The sequence below is a fragment of the Poecilia latipinna genome, unplaced genomic scaffold, assembly GCF_001443285.1.
Source record: "Poecilia latipinna isolate Pla-1442-1.1 unplaced genomic scaffold, P_latipinna-1.0 Scaffold132, whole genome shotgun sequence".
Taxonomy (NCBI): Eukaryota; Metazoa; Chordata; class Actinopteri; order Cyprinodontiformes; family Poeciliidae; genus Poecilia; species Poecilia latipinna.
Genome location: NW_015112748.1, coordinates 330,123 through 336,946, shown reverse-complemented (window position 1 = coordinate 336,946; position 6,824 = coordinate 330,123). Strand labels below are relative to the sequence as shown.

Sequence of the window (6,824 nt, the reverse complement as noted above, 5' to 3'; positions counted from 1 at the left end):
ATCATAGTGATATAAAACCCTTGAAAAGGTCTAATTTGAATATGAAATTATGAATTGAAATGGAGATAAATATTTTTAACATTTTTAATTTAGCTCTGTGAAAATCCTTATATGTCAATGACCCATTTATGCATTTTATTTTTTTGTTTGTTTTTGAAAAACATGTCCTGTCTCAGCATTCCAGACATACCATACAGACACGTTGCATGTTGTTGTTCACATCCAGAAATTGCAGCACAAAGCTGGAAGGCAAAACCACAATTCTTTTACTGGCCATGGTAGAATAATTTAGTTAAAAAATTTTAACTGTACCGAAACATACAGAATTCCACAGCACATCTATCAGTTTGTCAAAGTCTAGCTAGCATAACTGACCTATATCCCTCTCCATTTTTGTGTGTATGTATACATATATATAGATATATTCCTGACCGGTTACATACGATACCTGGGGACCTTGTTATCTAGTTGTCGTAGTGTTGACAATTAGTAGCAAAGCACAAAGTCCCTTTTTCTTTTATGCATCTCACATACGTTTAAGCTTTAGAGCGTGGGGTGCTGTGGTGGCGCAGGGGCAAAGCACGACCCACGTATTGAGGCCTTAGTCCTCGTGCTGGTGGGCGCAGGCTTGCTTCCCAGCCTGGTGACATTTGCTGCATGTCTTTTCCCTCTCTCATTACCCTGTTTCCTGTTGAACTACTTTCAAATAGAGGCCACTAAAACCAGCAAAACCTTTAAAAAAAGATTTAGAGCATTATATTGACAAATTGCCAGCTAACGCCAATGGTAGTGATTGTCGGCCAGCAGTTTTTTATCCTCCAGCAGAAAGCTGGAGGGGAGGATCTTGCGTGCCTGACGTCAAGTTGCAGTTTTTCGATAGAAAACAAGTTATCTTGACAAAAAGGACTGCATAAGATGGAATGGCTATTGAATGCTTGACTTTATTAAATCAAGCCTGTATCCAGTGTTAAAGTAGCCAGGCGACATTGATGTAATAGCAACCTATGTTTGTGACCTTCAGCCATTTGGATTATTTGTGTTAGTGCATGTGGGCGAGCATACATGTAGAAATAATTGCGTTTGTGTTGAGTGGATGTATGTGACAGTTTGAGCTGAAGCCTACCTCACTGGGACGTGGCTGGAGCTCCCACACAATCAACACCACACTGAAGGGGGGCAGCCAACTTTCCCCCCAGGCCAAACTAACTGTGATTTTAAAGCAATGAAATGATCCAAAGCATTGAGGAAAGTGTCAGAAGTTCCAGGAACACCTGCTTCCAAGAACACCTCAAAGGCCAGGACCATGCATAATGAGCCTGTCCAAAGAAACTACTTTCAATTGTATCCCTGCTGTTAGAGTTAGTTGGACTAACTACACCGGTAAAAATGTGATATTTTGTCAGATGGCGTTGGGGTGTAATGCAAGTTCTATCAAAGCCGTCTGTGCCTACAAACAGAGAAGTCACAAAACCCTGAGCTGCCCTCCTCTATAGCTGAACCTGGAAGACCCTGATGGACAGATAGAATTCCCTTCACACAAGCTTTGTGGTGAGACGGATGGATAAATGGACAGAGAATACGTACCAAACCTTCATGCACACTACAGCGTTATTGGCATGCTAAAGAGCTAAGTCTTACTCTAAGACACGGACAAAGAACAAGTTGTTCTTCCTGAATATGAGGTGCAACACTTGGAAAGACTATCCTACCCTCTAACTTTAAGATTTTATTACAAAAATATTAGAACTACTTTATTCCTGGTTTTTTGAAGCAGAGTAGATTATTGCTGGTAAATTTGTTTGACCACTCAACAATGGAATGTTTTAAGACTAGAATTGATCAAGAATCAACTCTTTATTATGGATGCTCCGATCAGATATTTTGCAGCCGATTCCAATCACATCCAATCACCTGGACTGGCCATTAATTTTTCACTTTAGGCATAAATGCTACTATGTGAACTGGCAAATTGGAAAAAGGATCTGGCAATAAGTTAACCTAATTGAGATGTAAAACATGCAAAATATTTACAAATGTCATTTACACAGACATGGAATTACTATATTTTTTTGTAAAAAAAAAAAAAAAAAAAAGTTTGACAATTAATATATCAGTTAATTAAAAAGTGTTAAATAAGCAATAAAAAAACTCAGGATTTTGAACCCCATTTTTACCAGGTTGCCTTTAGCACAGTCACAGTTGTTAGGTGACAGGACATGTGCTGGGATAAATCCAGGAAATAAATCTTAAGTCTAGACCACCAAATTTCAAAACGTCCAATCCTTCGAAGGCTGCAGACCCTGAATCTAGAGACAAATGCAGTCTTTAAAAATCTCTGTCCTACCTATCAAAAATTTATTTGCATATTAACACAACAAAAAAAATGTCATGTTTATTTCATGTCCATGTTAGTGTGAATATGACTACCATTTGCATCATGATACTTTATACACACCTTAGTGTTAATTGGATGGATCCCAAATAAAATTGAAGTGATGTTGGGACTGACAAAATGTCTTATGCTACCAAAAATAAAATTGCTGTCTTCAAAAAATACTATTGAATGATTATTTTGAGCTGTTTTGCAAAAACAAAAAAATGCTACTGACATCATACAATCATGAATAACAAAATGCAGCCATTGTTGAGTTAAGAGTAACTCGTTCTTTAGCAAGGATGTTAACTGTCGGTTACTATGGAAACAAACAAACAAAAAAGTAACAAACTGTCCTTAAATGTGCTCAGTTTTCCAGAACATCTGCAAGTTGATAAAAACTAGAGCTTTGTGTTGACCAAATTCTGCTTTATGGAGTTCAGCTCAACATTCCTCACATGGGGAAAAAATTGTGCATCATTGATGCTATTGCCAGACTGTTTTATTGTTAACCTTTTCCCACAAATTTGAGATTTTTGGTGAGGAAAAAATTCAAGAAAATGAATACTACACAACCAAACCTATTGCTAAACTAAATGAAATCATCCATCCATCAGCTTAAATCTGTTTTTGACTGTGGGAGGAAGTCTGGATAGTCTGAGAGAACAGGAACCAGCACATGAAAAACATGTAAACTCAAAAACAACCAATCAGAACCAGGAGGAGGGTCTTAGTGCTGTCAATTAAACTTGTCTATGCGATATTAAATGTGTCAATATCAGGGAAAGAACTGTTTAATTGTTTCCCTGAACAAAATTGTTCAGGGAAATTGTTCATTACAACAAAATTACAGGAACATTGTTTATCCGCTGTCATCGACAGCTATGCTAGCTAGCCCATGCATTCTTGACAGGCTCTGCTATGAGCCTAACAAAAAGACAGTAAGGTGGAGGGTGTGAGAAGCATCTTCACTAAAGTGATTTACAGCACTAAGCCCCTCCTCCTGAAACTGATTGGTTGTTTCTGAATGGGGGCGATGCATTTCTGTAGATGGCAGCATGGGAGATGCAGAGGACCTGGCTGTTTTCCTCACAAATTATCGCTCTCATACTATATTTTCACAACATGACAGTTTTAGCAAATATGTTAAAAAAAAATTATAAAAGTTACATAACTTAGCTTTAATTTTTTGGCAAATGGCCAATATTGATGTGAGAAACCAAACTTATTTACTAATCTTAGCTATGTCCACAAAAGTCTGAAAAAAAACCCCAGCCATGTTTTGCATGTCACATCTGCTTGTAAACAGTTAACAAGCAAACTTAACCACTCCGGTATCTTCAAATCGGTAAATCGGTATGGGCAAAAATCAGATTCAGATCAGGGCTTTTGAAGATCCCTGATTGGCCAGAAAACTGCCTATCGGTGTACCCTTATTTAAAAACAATGAAACTGGAGGAAGTTTTAGCTGTCACAGGTGGTTCCACTGCGCAACACCAACTTCCACCGAAAGAAGGTAACCATCATCAGGGTAATGCTAAAAGAACTAAAATATTTTAAGCCAGATAATGGCGCCCAGCAACAGCATTGATTCTCATTGAAATGAAACAAACTATACAATCTGACTGAGCCTGAGTTATTTGGCTGTGCGGTCTCAGCAACACAGCTCTGCTCTATCTGCGCAGCAGCATTACAGCAGGGAACCCCGGCAACATGACGTCTACCAGCGCTGCACAGCTGCAGAGTTTAGCCTCAGGCCTGCTATACATTAGCTGCACACCTCCTATTCCACAGCCGAGGAACAACTTCTCCACACATTTGTAGTTGCATATGCGTTTTGGCGCAACGGCGACCACGTTAAGTGAGTTGTTGCGGGTTTCAGGCGGTCTTCGTGCTCAAAATACGAAGCAAACACAGAGAATCTTCCTGAAGGCTTCCTAAAGGCTGTCGTCAAAACCCTACAGCCGAGCAGAGTTTGGCTAGGTTTTCCTGGTCTAAACGCCGTCTAGAAGGGTGAAAACGCGGTAATGACTTTGAATGTATCTCACCTGGATCCCCAGTTACCGAGAGGGAGCGTCTTCAAAGCGCAGAGCGGTTCATTTTCCATGAAAAATTTGAAAACCCTGCGATCCTCATAACTGTTTCTCTCCAGCCATCTTGAGCCAAACCGTCAACTTGATCGGGAGGGTGCCACTCAGGCAAAAGTTTTTCCTGTATTCCCTATTACAGCACTTTAAGTATATTATAACGATGATAATAAGTCAGTTATATTCTTAATATAATATTTTTAGCCATATTATCGGTTTCGAAATCTAAAACAAAATACTGCATTCCTTGTATTAAGCTAGCACCCCCGGCCTGGCAGAAATGGTACGGTCCGTGACATTCCACAGACCCACTCTGCTGTGTTAAGTGTAAGTAGCCAATCAGGAGCCCTGTAGTAAACTGTAAGAGCATAACACAGCTGGAGCTGTGAACCAGCTGAGACACAACACACACACAACACACAGAGTGACAGGAAAGCGTTACTCTTTAGAACGACGTTTCAGTGACGTTGTTCTGTCGGTTTGGCATACCTATCCTATACAATACTTATAGCATGCCGGAAGTCCTACTTGGACACTTTATCGAAACAGAATACTAACTTTTGTGAAGGAGTGTTCTGTTTTAATAGAAAGTGTAGTATATAAAAGGGTATGTTTTTTTGATATGCATACCCCTTCGCCTCACTGAAGCAAAAATAATAATAAACAATAAATAAATTATAAATTACGAGTTGATTACAGAATAATTGGTTATATTTGATACTTAGTAAAATACCTCCCCACTTACAGAAAAAACATAAAAACTTGAGTGTACATTTTGTGTTATCATAAGTCATGCAATCAAGTAATATGAACTTTATTGTGTAGGTAATACCAATGTATTACCCAAAATGTTACCCCTTGTAGTTGTGGGTATGTTGAAATGACTGTTTAAATCTGATGCCTGCACAGCAATGCGATTTTCACTACTGCACATTCATATTTACAGAGAATATGTGATACTGATGGGAATGGTGAACCATCAATACACCTGCAGTTCGTGGCAGTTTCTGATATGGTCGACATAGGCAACCGCCCATGGCAGCATCATCCGACGCCTCCCCTGATCCCCCCAGTTAATAAAAGGTTAAGTTAAAGGGACATTCCACCAAGATCCACCTGGAACAGTCTCAGCCAAAAGCTAATTGTGACATGAATGTTGTGGTTTGCTTTTTGTTTTTGTTTTTTAATCAAGAAAATGAATTTCCACTGAACAGTATGGCACAAGTCGGTGCTGTTCGGTGTGCTATTTTGTCTGATTTCAACAAAAGGGGGCCATTCCTAGGCCCCCTTTTGTTGAAGCTTCATAAAACAATGGTACAGTGATACTGTGTCATTGACCAGCATAAGACAAGTATCATGTCTCTCGTCACACTAGTACGACGCCACGTTAGGCATTTGGGTTTAACCCTCCCTGTCCAACGAGAGTCCAACGGGCAGTGGAAGCACTCTTTGTTGGTCACCTCTGTGATTAAGGTCTTTTTTTTTCTGACAACTAACTTTGGTCAGGTGGAAAGACCTATGCAGGCACCCAGTAATCTAGTTTTCAAATAATCGACAACTCAAATCAGTCACTAAAGCCTGCAGGTAATACCTTTGAAGTCAGAGCTTGGGTTTTGCTCTGATGTGTACCTGTCACCTGTGAGACCTCAGTGGGAAGTGTGTTTTGCTTTAAATCATGCACTGACTGAAGGTCTGGAAGATCTTCACTGGAAACATGATGCATTTGAGCGTAAGGAAAAGCTGTGGATGCTTAAGCACCTTCTCCTTTGTTAAGTTTCATTATAGCTGGTTAACGTCTGGTTCGGTTCTCGTTAAGTTGGGTGTGTCTCCGTTGGCAGTGTGTTCCTCACTATGTGGTCGTAATTATGGACAGAAGCGTAGGTGAGAATGTTGGCAAGCACATTCCCACCAGTCTGTGTGAGAACTCAGGGGCTGTTGTCAAGACTCCAATGATGTCATTTTGTGCTTGTGCCATTTCTCTGAAATCTCTCTGTATATTTGTTTGTTGCAGGTTGCCTCGTCCAGTTCGTGTTGTATGTGCTCTTCTGCCACAATTGAAAAAGAAGTTTGAGCGTCAAGGTTTGACCATGGACCAGCAACCTGTCCAGGATGTACCCCGCCTCCCACCCGATGACCACTGGAAATAGGCACCAGTTGGTAGAGATGTTGTTATTCAAGGAGTTTTCAAGTACCGCCTTCGTTCATCCAGTGGCACAAGCCCAAAGGTCAATCAACAATTCCAGTCTGCTGCCACTTAAATCACCTGAACACAATACCTGACTTGTTCTGGCTTGCATACATTATATATATACCTATATGGTAACACTTTATTTGAAGGGGTGTGCATAAGACTGACATAACAT

General features: G+C 40.0%; 1 protein-coding gene and 1 long non-coding RNA gene across 3 annotated transcripts in view; one reads left to right on the top strand and one right to left on the bottom strand.

Annotated features, from left to right (window-relative positions):
* The window catches only part of znf438 (zinc finger protein 438), a 51,153-nt gene extending 46,589 nt beyond the window's left edge, over window positions 1-4,564 (bottom strand). For both annotated transcript variants that reach the window (XM_015028663.1, XM_015028664.1), the window contains exon 1: window positions 4,423-4,564. The gene's annotated coding sequence lies outside the window, so the exon portion shown is untranslated. The remainder of the gene's footprint in view (window positions 1-4,422) is intronic.
* LOC106945178 (uncharacterized) overlaps window positions 1-6,733 on the top strand; it is a 60,581-nt gene extending 53,848 nt beyond the window's left edge. The window contains exons 2-3 of the long non-coding RNA XR_001424499.1: window positions 5,408-5,544; window positions 6,473-6,733. This is a non-coding gene — a long non-coding RNA (uncharacterized LOC106945178). The remainder of the gene's footprint in view (window positions 1-5,407; window positions 5,545-6,472) is intronic.
* Window positions 6,734-6,824: the final 91 nt, after the last annotated feature.